This window comes from Notothenia rossii (genome assembly GCF_949606895.1).
Source record: "Notothenia rossii genome assembly, chromosome: 11".
NCBI lineage: Eukaryota > Metazoa > Chordata > Actinopteri > Perciformes > Nototheniidae > Notothenia > Notothenia rossii.
Window position 1 is genome coordinate 19,740,474 of NC_136910.1, and position 15,189 is coordinate 19,755,662.

Below are 15,189 nucleotides of genomic sequence, written 5' to 3' on the forward strand. Positions count from 1 at the left end.
ACCACAACATCAGTTACAAAGCCATTATCTGTCGAGCACCCGCCTGCCAACGGATAGACGAGCAAATCAATCTGCCCCAATAAATAATTAAGCTGCTTTGACTCAAATGCATCGAGTGGCAGAGAGCAAAAATGTAGTTACAGTGGGGCAAAAAAGTATTTAGTCAGCCACCAATTTTGCAAGTTCTCTCACTTAAAAAGATGAGAGAGACCTGTAATTTTCATCCTAGGTACACTTCAACTATGAGAGACAGAATGGGGGGAAAGAATCCAGGAAATCACATTGTAGGATTTTTAATGAATGAATTGGTAAATTCCTCGGTAAAATAAGTATTTGGTCACCTACAAACAAACAAGATTTCTGGCTCTCACAGACCTGTAACTTCTTCTTTAAGAGCCTCCTCTGGCTTCCACTTGTTAACTGTATTAATGGCACCTGTTTGAACTCGTTATCAGTATAAAAGACACCTGTCAACAACCTCAAACAGTCACACTCCAAACTCCACTATGGCCAAGACCAAAGAGCTGTCAAAGGACACCAGAAACAAAATTGTAGACCTGCACCAGGCTGGGAAGACTGAATCTGCAATAGGTAAGCAGCTTGGTGTGAAGAAATCAACTGTGGGAGCAATTATTAGAAAATGGAAGACATACAAGACCACTGATAATCTCCCTCGATCTGGGGCTCCACGCAAGATCTCACCCTGTGGGGTCAAAATGATCACAAGAACGGTGAGCAAAAATCCCAGAACCACACGGGGGGACCTAGTCAATAACCTGCAGAGAGCTGGGACCACAGTAACAAAGGCTACCATCAGTAACACACTACGCCGCCAGGGACTCAAATCCTGCAGTGCCAGACGTGTCCCCCTGCTTAAGCCAGTACATGTCCAGGCCCGTCTGAAGTTTGCTAGAGAGCATTTAGATGATCCAGAAGAGGATTGGGAGAATGTCATATGGTCAGATGAAACCAAAATAGAACTTTCTGGTAAAAACTCAACTAGACGTGTTTGGAGGAGAAAGAATGCTGAGTTGCATCCAAAGAACACCATACCTACTGTGAAACATTGGGGTGGAAACATCATGCTTTGGGGCTGTTTTTCTGCAAAGGGACAAGGACGACTGATCCGTGTAAAGGAAAGAATGAATGGAGCCATGTATTGTGAGATTTTGAGTGACAACCTCCTTCCATCAGCAAGGGCATTGAAGATGAAACGTGGCTGGGTCTTTCAGCATGACAATGATCCCAAACACACCGCCCGGGCAATGAAGGAGTGGCTTCGTAAGAAGCATTTCATGGTCGTGGAATGGCCTAGCCAGTCTCCAGATCTCAACCCCATAGAAAATCTTTGGAGGGAGTTGAAAGTCCGTGTTGCCCAGCGACAGCCCCAAAACATCACTGCTCTAGAGGAGATCTGCATGGAGGAATGGGCCAAAATAGCAGCAACAGTGTGTGAAAACCTTGTGAAGACTTACAGAAAACGTTTGACCTCTGTCATTGTCAACAAAGGGTATATACCAAAGTATTGAGATGAACTTTTGTTATTAACCAAATACTTATTTTCCACCATAATTTGCAAATAAAGTCTTTAAAAATCAGACAATGTGATTTTCTGGATTTTATTTTTTCTCATTTTGTCTCTCATAGTTGAGGTATGCCTAGGATGAAAATTACAGGCCTCTCTCATCTTTTTAAGTGGGAGAACTTGCACAGTTGGTGGCTGACTAAAAATTGTTTTACCCCACTGTATATCTCACACAGGCTCCGCCCTCTACTGGACTCTATGGGTACTACCTCTCAACCATACTATGCAACCATTCACTTACTGAGATATTTATAACCGTAGCCAGCCCCCGGGGCGGGCCTACCTGAATGCATGCACAAGCCCACCGTATATAAGGCGGCCACGCCTCCCGTTCCCGTCATCCTTTTCTCTTCAGCGAGCGAGCAACAACTGAAGCAGAGAAAGTAAAACGTTTGAAAGAAGAAGAAAGAGTTATCATACCTCCATGGAGTCGCCACCTCTAGAGACCCGGGTCTGTCCTTCGTGCCCTGGCTTAAGTAGCGGGCGCTGATCCCCACCACCTCTGCTTCGAGTGTTTGGGGGACCAGGATATGGCGGTTCACGTTCGCCATTCCAGCGGGGCGGATGGCTCCGTTTGCCGTTGTTGGGCACTTCCGGGTCCGGCGTCCATGGAAGTCCAGCGCCCAGGGCTGTACTTCCCCTAGGTTATGACCATGGCGGGCAGCAGGCTGGGCAGAGAGCTGAAAAGAGCTCTGCCCCGCTGCCGCGTGAAAGGGCGGCTGCAAATAAACACAGATGTGTTGGGCATCTCGCTCATTGCTAGAGATGCCACCACATCACCAGATCAGAGCGATTATTTGGCCGCAAGGCCGAATTAGTAGCTTGGTCTACGACGGGCCACCGCCGCCGCTGCCTGCCATGTGATGTCCCTGGGGGATCGCACTGCATGACACTTTCCAAAAAGGACCGTGTTGATCTCCTGGGAGCCCCTGTGTGTACGGAAGGGCTCTTTGGATCGATCTCCTTGGTCACGTGGGTGATGAGTAGTCGCAGCGTGGCTGCTTCTTGCCCATCCCCAGAGGAAAGAACACTGTCCCACACTCCCCGCCCCCGCTGTAAACTCCAGTATAGGAGCCGTGCACATGAGTGGAATAAACCGAAGTGCTGTCAAAGCACTGTGCGGGTTCAAGAGACGCTATTTTCCGCTGTTGTCAGAAAACACACCTTGCCTGGTATAATAGCTCCGATTGATGCATTTCACCGTCTGTGTGAAGACGGCATTATGACGGCCTCCCCCCCCCACCCCCGGGGGTGGGCCGCGGTGCGTTCAAGGAAACAGGCTGTGTTTGTTGTGCCCTTTCAGGAAACAGAAATGGGGCTTACTCCATGTACTGGTGGTGAAGTTACCCACTCTGGGCCAACCTCTCCAGGCTTGGCTACTGAGAGGGACAGGCTGAGACAGGGGGGACTGTCTGATAAAGTTATTCAGACTGTCCAGGCAGCAAGAGCAGGATCCACCACAGCCTGTTACAGGCCGAAGTGGTTGGGATTCCAGCGATGGTGTGAAAAGGGGAGTCTAGAGCCCCTATCTTGTATGATGGGCTCTATTCTATCCTACTTACAGTTACTGGTGGACAGGGGGCTTGCTCATTCCACAATTAAAGTGTATGCAGCAGCCATCTCGTCCTGCCATGAGGGATTTGGCAGCAGGGCAGCCTTCAGTCAGCCGCTTGTGTCGCGGTTTTTGCAGGGGTCAGGAGGCAGCGCCCAGTAGTGCACGCCTTCGCCCCGCAGTGGAACCTGCCGTTGGTGCTCGAGGCTCTGGTCACAGAACCATTTGAGCCTCTGGAGCTCTCCTCCCTGAAAGCACTGTCATGGAAGACATCGTTGCTACTTGCATTAACTTCGGCCAGGAGAGTGTCAGAGCTGACCGCTCTGTCGGTGCACCCAAGTGACCGTAGCGGGGCGACACTCAGACCGAACCCCTCCTTTGTTCCCAAGGGCCTAAGGAGCTCGTTCAGGTCAAGGGCCATTCAGTTAGGGGGCTTTAATCTTCGACCCCATATTGGGGCCAGGGAGGCTAAATTGCACCTCCTCTGCCCGGTGCGTGTGCTGGCATGTTATGTGGAGTGCACGGCTGCCACTAGGCGGCGTGCCCGGTAAAGCTCTGTCCAAGAAACGCCCAGCAGGATGGCTCTGCGAGTGCATCTCGCATGCCTACGGACATGGGGTATGGCTGTGTCAACAGCCTTATTTAACGGAGTGAGTGTGGAGGACAAATGTACGGCGGCGTCTTGGTCCATGCCAGGCTCCTTCATAAGGTTTTATCTCTTGGACATGTCTGGCTCCTTGTCTGGGGGGGGCTGTGGGTCAGCAGGTATAGTGCACTTATGTTTTCCCATGCTCCTTAGGGACCAGGGAAACATGGTGCGCAGTAAGCCCCATACAGGGCTGGGGGACTCTCCTCATTATCTTCCTTGCACACTCTTCACGGGTAAGCATGTCTGAGTGTGGGGGACTTGGTGCACTTACGTTCTCCCCATGCTCCTTAGGGACCTGGGAGGCGTGGTGCACGGTAGGTCCCATACAGGGCTGGGGTCAGCAGGTATCCGACCCCCCCCCCTGGACATAATGCACTTATGTTTTCTCATGCTCCTTGGGGACCCGGGAAACATGGTGCGCAGGAAGCCCCAGGCAAGGCTGGGGGACTCTCCCTGCCGGCCCATATTGAGGAGGGCAGGGAGAGTCCCCCAGCCCTCCTCACTGTTTTCCAGGCACACTATTCACGAGGTAAGCGTGTCTGAGTGTGCCATACCAGCTAGGTAAACTGCTGCCCCCACTTCTCCACGGTCACAACCGGAGGAGGGGAGGTTGCGGTGCAGTGTTTGTTAACCAAAAGCCGGACAGGGGCAGTGTGGTGACTCGATGTTGTTGGACGACAGGGGGCGTTTAGGCCCACCCACTGTACCCATAGAGTCCAGTAGAGGGCGGAGCCTGTGTGAGATATAACGGTGGGTTACGTATTGTAACCCTAGTTATATAAGCACCCTCTACTCGGGGCCCTGTCTGTCCTATGCTCCTCGCTGAAGAGAAGTGTAGGATGATGGGAACGGGAGGCGTGGCCGCCTTATATATGGTGGGCTGGCTACGGTTATAAATATCTCAGTAAGTGAATACTCGCCTAGAATGGTTGAGAGGTAGTACCCATAGAGTCCGGTAGAGGGCTCCGCCTGTGCTTATATAACTAGGGTTACAATACGTAACCCACCGTTAAAGCTTAAGAGCATGAACACAAAAAAAAACAATCGATAAAAACAAAAACACAACAAAGACGTGCGCAAGCACAGCAGAGGTCACACATTCATCTTAATGCTTTGGTACAGAATACGTTGATTGACTGAGTAATCAAGAAAAATAAGAACGTCTTTATCAAGTGCAGACAAGCTGTTTTTCTAAGTTGATAAATGACAATACATTTGTACAATTCCGGGTTGTTGGGAGTTTTTGTCAGATAAAAAATGAAACAATTAAAACACTCCAGATGTTGGAAGATTTGTTTCTTGAGTACAGAAGCTCTAAATGCCCATGGTTCAAACATTTCATTTCCTCGGTTTCCTCTGATAACAAGTTAATTTGATATATTTTCCCAATTTCCCAATTTATTTATATCAACATCACAAAATAACAAATCTACTTGTCTCAAGAAAGATTCATGATCTCATATACTCAAGAATATTGATCCGTTATCTCGGTAGTTCTAAAATATAAGGTTGGGATAATGAGATAAATAACTTGGCAACTTAAGGAAAGAAAGAAATTAACTTCATTCCCTGGAAAACAGCGGAAAAACAATTTACAAACAAAAGCTTTTAGAGCTTCCATACTAAAGTGGTAGTAGTGGTATAGTAGCAGTAGTATTAGTAGTAGTAGTGGATTAGAATGGTGGAGTAACATAAAAGGCAAATACTTAAGTTAAGTACCTTAAATTGGTACCGGATATAGCATGACATAGTTATATTCCTCCCACACATCTTTTAGGAAAATGAATCAAAGTATAAACCTAATGATTGGAAGCCTAACTGATATAAAAATCCATATTGACATAAAGAAGTTAAATGACTGGTAGCGCTGGTCTAATTAAACCAGACAAACTGTATTACTGTAAATCAATAGTTCCCTGGACTGTATAAACGGCAAATTCATCTGGCATTGCCACCAAGTAAGATAACTGCGTATATATAACTGCATTAATGCTTAATTTCTATAATAACTAGGTTTTTCTCTATGTTTTTTTGTTCAAATTCAAATGTATTCCAGTTATTCATAATCCTGTAATTGAGGTTTAATTCACTTGCAGCAGATTTTTATAATTTTTTTGTTTCAGCTTATTGTTTCCCCTCTCAAAAGAAAAATACTCTTTTAATTTCGTTATCACCTTAATCTAAAAATAACACAACAGGGAGAGAAAATAGGAGAGAGTATCGTGTTGAAGCTACCTCTCGTCACAGAAAGGATTTGGACAGCACTTCCACTTCCTCAAAATGTGCAGTGACAATCAAGACCTGCGACACATTACTGACGCCGCAGCTTGAATCTATCAGACAGAGGCAGAGGATGCAGCTGATAGACAGCAGTGACAGCAGAGGTGATGGAGATGACGCCTGAAGACATTTCATCACAACCTTGTTCACCTCTGAATTCCTCATAGACCGCTACCATACGTTCTTTTCATCCAAGGCCAATATTTCCACGTGGTGTGAGAAACATCACACTCAGCTAGAATCGATAATTTCCCATTTCATTCCTTTGATGAAAGAGCTCCTGCTAATGCTTTTCACTTGGATTCTGCTGTCTCACGCTTCCAACCTATTATGAATATGATTTTGTTGCCTTGTGACGTTTATTCAAACGAAATTGGATGTTCAATAGGGTTTGATTCAGCATGCCTAATCGGGTTCATTTCCAGAGTTTTCTTCGAAACTGAATCGGAATCATCCAATGAATATTAACGACCATCCAGCCTGGACCATAATCTATTTCAGTTCTGGTTTCCACATATACTCTACTGTATATATAATGGCATTCACACTAAATGGGCTCATATATTTGAGTAATCACAGAAATACAGCTGAGCTTCCAAGAGTTGGCCAATTTTTAAAGTGAAAGACAAACTGCTTATGTAGCACAAATAGGGTTGATATCAAATATTAACGGGGAATTTGTAAGCTGTAAGAAGTTTACTGATTTGCAACAACAGCAGCATATTTTCTGGCTACAAAAGTGAAGAAAAACTGCTTAATTTAAGGTTTGTCCCTGAAGAATGTTTTTCATTTGTACAAAAGGGAAACCTATGGGAACACAACACTATCAACAGCAGAGGGACTTTGTGGATTGAAAGATGACTAAAGAAGGAGGTATGTAAAAAAAACTAAAAGTAAAAGGAGGTATAGAGTGTAAATCAGTCTCATTCAGTCTGGAGTCATTAAGGCAACGATGGATGTTTCTCATCTTATCCAACTTGCTTTACAAACGTCACCGAGTGCCAGCAAATGAGAGCCATTAGCCTTGAGTGGTGTCTTTACACAACCTGCTGTTCTGAGCTGGCAGTCAACCAATCTACTTAATCAAACATCGTACTGTCCATATGTGGATGTAAACAAAGTGTTTCGATGTTAAATCAATAATAAATACAATCCTTAGAATATGTAATGCGATAATGGTTTGTATGTGGGAAGACTATAGCTGAAATAAGAAGTGGATGCATTAGATTATTCACAATGCAAAACCTACTAGGCCAGCTATTATGAGCTGTAATTTAAGGGGCTAGCAAGTCATTGTCGCAAAACTCAATTCAAGACTGATGCCAATACATTTGAATAGGAGGCCTGTGGTGCAGTGGGTTGTGAGTTGGTGTTCGGATCAGGGGGTCACAGGTTCAAACCCCACTGCAGTCAGCATGTCGTTGTGTCCCTGGGCAAGACACTTCACCCCAAATTGCTCCTGTGGGGATTGCCCACAGTATGTAAGTCGCTTTGGATAAAAGCGTCTAACAAGTAACATGTAATGAATAGGTACAACAAAACGTATCCCTAATTATAACGCTGGCTTCTAGTAATGTTATTTCTTCCTGGTTCCCTTTGCATATTGATTGGATGCTTTTGGATGATTTTAACAAAGTGGATCTTAGGGATGAATAGCATCAACAATAGTTCATTCAGGAAATGAATTTGTGGCACAAATAACATAATTATTTTAACTTGGGGGAAGGTATAAAGTATTTTCAAGTCATAATGCTCAAGTCCAAGTGAAGACAAGAATCATTGGTGTTAAGGATCAAGTCATGTTGAAGCCTTTTATGTTTTTTTTAAAAGTCCAAATTATTACACACACCTCTTTCCAAGTTATGTGGGGTAAGATACATTTGATATGTATCAGGAAATGAGGTAGGACAAAATTATTAATCTCTGAATCTTCAGGTATTTTTTGCGAAGATGTGGATCAAGAGCACTTTTAGGATAATAGACAATGTTTCTGAATGACACGCAAATGTAAAAGTGAGAGGATGAGGGTACCTTTCTCCTCTTTCTGGCCTGCGGGTGATTCTGTCCATCCTGAGCTTTCCCCAGCAGGTCAGGAAACACCATGGGTTTGAGTGAACGTGAGCGAGGGGTTCTGGGGTAGCGAAAAGGGTCCATCATCCGGAAGTCCCTTCCGTAGCGTACGGTGCAAAGAGAGCGTGAGCGTAGGCGTCCTGCCGAGTGCAGGCTGTTAACACCGATCATGTCCCGAGACGGTGGTCCAGGTAAAAAAAATGCATTCAAACTCTGCTCGAATAATTCAGTTTTGTATTAAAGTCCTGCAGAAAACAAGTTGATCCAAGGAGATAAAAAGTGTGAAATAAGGTTTTTCTGGTCCAGTTGTGTGCCAACAGACAACTGGAAGTGAATTCAGTTGTTACTGGAAGCAGCCGGTGATAAGCCTAGAGCGCAGGGGGAGGCAACACATCATCAGGCTGCTGTCAGCGGCGATCAGCAGGAATCAAGCCTCAGTCTCGCCCCGGAGAGTCTTGATCAACGCCCACCAGGCAACAACGGGGTGCCCAGATGAAGGTGAATTATTGATAAGGCAGCCATGAATTATATATGAGACAAACGACTCTTGTGCTGCAGCTCAACTCCGCAGGTAACAATAAATCCAGCCCCCTTTCTTCCACTGCAAGCACGTGGGTTGGTCTATTAGGTTTAATGGGAATTAAACTGTAGTTCAAGGCAGTTAAATGTGTAGTTCTCTCCAGACAAATACACTCTCCCTACATGTCCTCAGAAGGGACATGAGCCTCTGCCAAGTTACCTAAAGGTGACACCTGTCCAGCTGCCACCTTTTTAGCAAAATCCAATGATAACACGCTAAAGCAATACATCGTTAAACCTGCACTAACAGGTACACACCGCATGCACACACACAGGGACCAAAGCTGACACTTTCACAGATGGTATGAAACACTGGCAGAGGCGTGAACGGACAGCCAGCATGAAACAGATGGGTTCAAAATGCGGAAATCAAGAGGTATAATAACACACACAATACGCTCTCTAGGCTCATGTAACACGCAGTTAGCCTTAAAAAATTCAAAGGAAGATACAGAGGGGGTGGGAGGGAAGGACAGCCGCCTTCGGACTTCAGAGAAGAGAATCCAAAGGGCAGGCTTGATTTCGTCACAAGCCCAGAAATATAAATTAAACACTTTCAAAAAAGAAGCGGATGAAGGAGAATACGAAATTCAGCGCTGAGCGTTCCTGTTGCTCCCACAGTAAAATGGATACCATCAGTTGTACAGTGCTGATTGTCAGATTATCTCAGTTTTTCTTCTGTCCATGACTTCTGCTGTCAGTTTCCTCTGCGATTCCACTTCAGACTCTCTTTGGTTTTAGTCCCTTCTCATCGTACGGTCATACGGTGTGGGGGTCTGAGGGGAAACAATGCAGCTCTCCTGCTGCGATGTCTCTCATGCCTTCCTCGTCTTTGTGTGCCGATGCCTGCTTTATCTATCTGTTGCAATCTTCCACGTCCAATCCAGAGCTCGTGTGCTTCCCTTCTCCCTCCTGCTGCTGCTTCTGCGGAGGAGGAGGTGGAGAGGAAAGGAGAGCTGGCTGCCTGAGTCGCAGAGGGAAAATGAAGCTGATAGGGACGGCGCTCTGGCTCTCTCTGCCTCCCTCTGCCTTCTCTTCTTCAATGCGATTCTCACTCTGTCCCTCCCTCCCTTACTCCTTCCCTCAGTCATGGCCAGCAAATCACAGTCTTTCCCTCACACAGACAGACACACAGACACACAGACACACACACACACACACACACACACACACACACACACACACACACACACACACACACACACACACACACACACACACACACACACACACACACACACACACACACACACACACACACACACACACACACACACACACACACACACACACAGAGACACACACACAGCTTATTTAAAAATATACTCGCAATGACAAATTAGTATTCAGTGGTGGTCTTGTGGGAGGGACTGTTAAGGTGAGAGGAAAAATGCAATAAAGAATTGCCAGCAAAGGGACAGTATATAACCAGGTGTGTGTATTCAGCACTACTGTGGACAAAAGGAATAGTTCAGTGTCTTTAGGGAGAATTATATTCCTTTCTGAGATTGAGATGAGAAAATTAAAGTCATGTCCAACATCGATTACATTACTCATGAATCCAGCAAAAGATATGTTGTGTGCTGTGAGCTGGTGCCAGATCTTTCAATTTTCTCAATTATTAAAACTATTTGGAAAACAAACAAATACTAAAATATTAATAGAGGCAGAGGAAGGAAAGAAAGAAAGAGAAAATTAAACAGAAAGCTTTGTTTACAAGATAAGATAACAAGGTTTTGCCCCTCAAGAGAAATTGGCTGTGACCGGAGATTAAATTACTGTGTCAATCATCGACCGCCAGCATTGTTCAGACTGATTTCTAAGTCTAGAATCAAAACCAACCAGTGTAGTCTAACAAAGTTAAACTCCCCATACACACCCCATCTGTCCACATTTAAAACACTCATTAAAACTCACCTCTTCAAAACTGCTTTGAATGTGTAATTAATGAAGTGTATTTTATAATTTAGATGTTTTTATATAATCTATATATGAATTTTAATATGTATCTGTAGAGTGTATAAACGCTCTATGAAAAAGGTATTATTATTAAATGATACATTATATTATAATATATTATATTATAGTGTATAATACAACTTCATTAAGTAAAAATGAACTGGGCAAATAAATAGGTCATATTTATAAATATGTTCTGCTTTGCAGGCCACTTGCTGTTTGAACACATTTTTTATTTTTTGTGAGATAAATGTTTTGGACGTTTAGAATTGCGTAATACTGCAAAAAGGTTAATTTGCAAAATTTACAAAAATATCTCCTTCACCCTTGGGATAAAGTAAATCATTGAAATAGTAACATTTCCCCAAAACAGCTCTATTTTGACTTCTGAGACAATGGTTTTTATCACAAACATTCACAATCAACACATGTGAAAATACAAGTTTTTTACTGGACAGGAAGGAGATGAAAATCTGTAATCTGACCAGTAAATTATCGGACAAATAAACACATTCAAAGTGCAATATTGGCCTCTGCGATGTAGTACAGTAGAAGCATAAGAATGTATGAAATTGATATCTTAGGTAAAGTTAAAGTAATGTGAAATTTACTATTCTATATTTGTTGTTGTTTTTACAATATTAATGCACCAAAACCTTTGTGCTTTGAACTGCATCTGTGCATTTATTTGTTTTTAATTGGCAGCCTCCTCCTAGTCGAGTTGCCACTGTGCTGTATTCCATGCTCTTTGCAAAATTTGAAGTGCTTCACTAAAAGTTGAATTGGTGCTGTGACTGAAGGAAACAGTTCATCCCTCCTGACTGGTGTCTGTCTTTTGACATTCACCATCAGGGTGGACATGATGGCGAGCTGTGACTTTATCACTAGGGAAGAGAAAAGGAACATCTGCGAGCCCGGGGGGAAATGGAGCTAACCTTTGACTGCGAGACCGAAAAACAACCTGCATCAAGATGACAGTTTGTTACAGGAGCAGGGAGAAGCTGGAGTGTCTGTCTGTTTCTAGTACTTTCTCTTTTTTACTCTGTTGGCAGAAGCAGCTTGAATCCCAAAAAAGCCTAAATGTGTCTCAGAGCTTAACCCCAAATTACTCAAAGCTGCAGCCAACTTTACAACTAAGAACACCTGCGTGCCAAATACAAATCAAACGACAACAATAGGCAAGGCAGTCGTTTTTTTTTTACCTTATGCCCTCTATCAGTTTTGCCGTCCGCTGTCAGGTTCTTCCTCCCACTCAATATTTCACATCCTGTCTGAATCTCTCCCTCTGTCCCTTATGCAGGGTCCAGACAGCTCAGGGTACAGCCTCACGTCTCTGCTGACCTCAGCAGCTGTCTCTTCACACTCTCTTTCGTTGCCACTGTGTCGCTCTCTGCCCTTACTCCTCACTAGCACTTTTGATAAAAAATGTGTGACATTTGTATCTCCGTCAATGGCTGCTTTGCTGCCGCCATAATGTGTTTTGTATGTGTTTCAGATTGTAAATGAGGAGTGGAAGTAGTCACCATGACATCAGCCGTTTGTGAACTGCCATTTTAAACCAGCACCCAGGAAGTGCTGGTGCAGATCGTTGTAGTGGCCAAACGGTGATACGACAACTTATGTGTCAGTTTGTGACATCATTTGGGCCCTAAATATTTACATTGGGAAAGCGACGTAATGTAGCGGATGATTTTTCTTTTTATTAAATTGACTACCCACTACAAACACTTAACACACCACTTAACAACACCTAATTTAAATCATTAATATCTAAAAGTGGTACAATGCGCTGAAAGTCGAATTCAGAATCTTTTTTTCCCATCTCCATTTATATGACTGAGTCGAGAGCGGGAGATCTGAGGCGGGGCTTAAGGACATGTCAAGTGCACACACTCTATGGGTCCAGATACGGGTGCTTTTGCTCTCAAGTCAGGCCATATTGGCTTCATTCGCCACTGAGCAACTTTCATTGGAATGAACGGGGTCCAAGCATGAAATACAAATATACTGTGTAAGGGTTAAAGCTGTAAGACGAAAAACAAGGCACTATGGCCCAAAGTTATACAATTAGGTGAGAAGTCTTTTTTTCATAGACTTCTAGAAAGTCAGCCTACTTTTTAGAACTAGTATAGTCCTTCACTTGTCCTTACTTTACAGAATGGAAGGTTGTAACTTGGTTTTAATAGAGCACTGGTTTTATGGATAGGAAATCAAGGCAAACATGGTATGAAGCATGCTGCTTTTAGCCCCTTATACAGGGTATATGCAGGAATCCTGAAGTCAAATGTAATACCTTTTAAGACCTTTTTTAAGACCCTTTCCATACATTTACATTGGCGACACACTTTACCTCACATTTACTATATACAGTATTGATTGTCCTTCCTCCTTATCTTCCAACTATTTGGACTTAAACTTGCATTTCCCCATAACGATGTTGTTTAACAACTGGCGTAAACGGACCTTCTCGCGCTATCAAGCAGTGAGCGTGCGATGTCCTGTTCAGATGACGTCAAATCCAACGGGATGCCATAAATAAACTACACAGAATCACACTACACACCTACGCAATGATTAAATTCAGGCAGACTGTAGAATACAACCTCTTTGGACAATTTATATACTTATTGAAAACAAGCTTCAAAATGTAATACCTTGGAAAATGCTGTTTAATACTTTTTAATAGCCTTAATTTTCACTAAATTGATTTATCAACTTTTAATACTTTTTAAGACCCCGTGGACACAACACAAATAATTCCAGCTTTTCTCTGTTTGAGATCACATTTAAGTGATGGTTTTGGGGTTTGTCATAGAAAGTAACTACTGTAGATGTTGTTCCAATTTCTTTATACGCGTCTGCAGAGTTGGAGGGATCCTAAGATGTAGCATTTTAATTGCTCACAATTGTTTCACTTCAAAAGTTGTGAATATAAAAATAAAACAATTATTTTTCTACTGCTCATTCTTCAGTTAAGCACCTTTAGATATTGTAAGAGAAAAGGCTGCTGAAGCCTAGCACTGAAGTTTTTTTTATCAAATGTTACTCAAAACAGGAGAAAATGTTGTACATGTTGGGGAATACATTCAGCAACGGATTAATCCACATTTGGTGCTCTGGTGAGTGTTTGTGACAGCAGGATGCTGTGTGTGGGATTGAGTCAAAACAAACTACAGTGTGCGTGCGTGCGTGCGTGTGTGTGTGTGTGCGTGCGTGCGTGTGTGTGTGTGTGTGTGTGTGTGTGTGTGTGTGTGTGTTCACGGTTATGACGGAACATGTCACCCAAAGCAACAGTGTGGCTCATTGCTGTGTTTTTGCATGTTTTTTTTTTTTTATAACAATTGAGCTCTAAGGCTTTGATATACAGACAATACTTGTTGGTGAATATATTCATCGTTGGTTTTGGTTTCTACACCTAAGAAAAAGGTTGATCTGGAGCACCGACAGTTTTAAAAGAAGTGGACAATTCATGTTTTCTTCATGGAGTCTAAAGTGACTGGAACTATTCTCCATGAATAAAGAAAACATTCCTCTGCTGAACATGCAGGTCGGTATGTTGTATGAAGAAGGAAGAGAGGAGGAAGAGCAGTTGTGCAGCTTTGGAGTGAAAAGAGCTGAAATGTTTTTGTTAAAAATTGATTTTACTGCTGAGTGTTCAAGCAGCTCCCCTAGGAGAGGACAAGCTGTCCCTTTGGCCAGTGGTGGAGGAAGAATTTTTACGTAAGTAGAAGAGACATGTAAAAAGACTCTACAAGTAAAACACATGCATTCAAAGTGTTAACAAAGTTAGACATTATACAGTAAAAGTATAATCAGCAAAATGTACTTAAAGTATTACAAGAAGAAAATGTACAATGTGATTACTAAAAAATCATGTTTTACAGTTTTAAGAGTGATATGTGTTCTCTCTATACACACTCAATATGTAAATCTGTACTGATATGAGTCAAAACAACAATTGTATTTCGTTATCTCTCTCTCCTCCAACATGACATTCTTGTCTTGCCCAGGCTTTCCGACACTGGCACTAAAGCATGCAGATTCAGACACATTGCTAGCCAGGTGGACAGCAGAGACAAATTCAAGAAAGATTCCTTCTCCCTCACTTACAAAACAAATAAGACATCCCTCTTTTCCCCCAGCCATCGATGCTGCGACGCGATCGATAACATCAGTGCGCCTAATTACTGTTTGAAGAGGGCGGTACGGGTGTCTTTGATTGAGCTGTACAACATTTTCATTTCAGCAGAATTTGTTCTCCTGCTCTAATGCGGGCTGGTAACCTACTTCAGTGCATCATTAGCTCCCACTTCAAGCTTTAAGCCCTGAGCAGTGCTGAAGAGAGAGAGGGAGAGTGAGAAGGAGGGCAAACCTATGCGTCTCTGATCCTCACAATAAAGAAGGAAAGTTTTCTCTAAAGCGCTAGCTTGGGCCGGAAGCCAGGGGTTCAGATTTTGCAGGGAGCTGCGGTAAAGCTGCGTTTCCCATGCAGGCTGGTAGAGGAACATGGAGGGG

The 15,189-nt window shown here is 43.5% G+C and overlaps 1 protein-coding gene across 2 annotated transcripts in view; it reads right to left on the bottom strand.

Moving 5' to 3' along the window:
- LOC307024202 (uncharacterized protein) overlaps positions 1–15,189 on the bottom strand; it is a 94,008-nt gene that overhangs the window by 20,885 nt on the left and 57,934 nt on the right. The gene's annotated exons all lie outside the window — the stretch shown is intronic.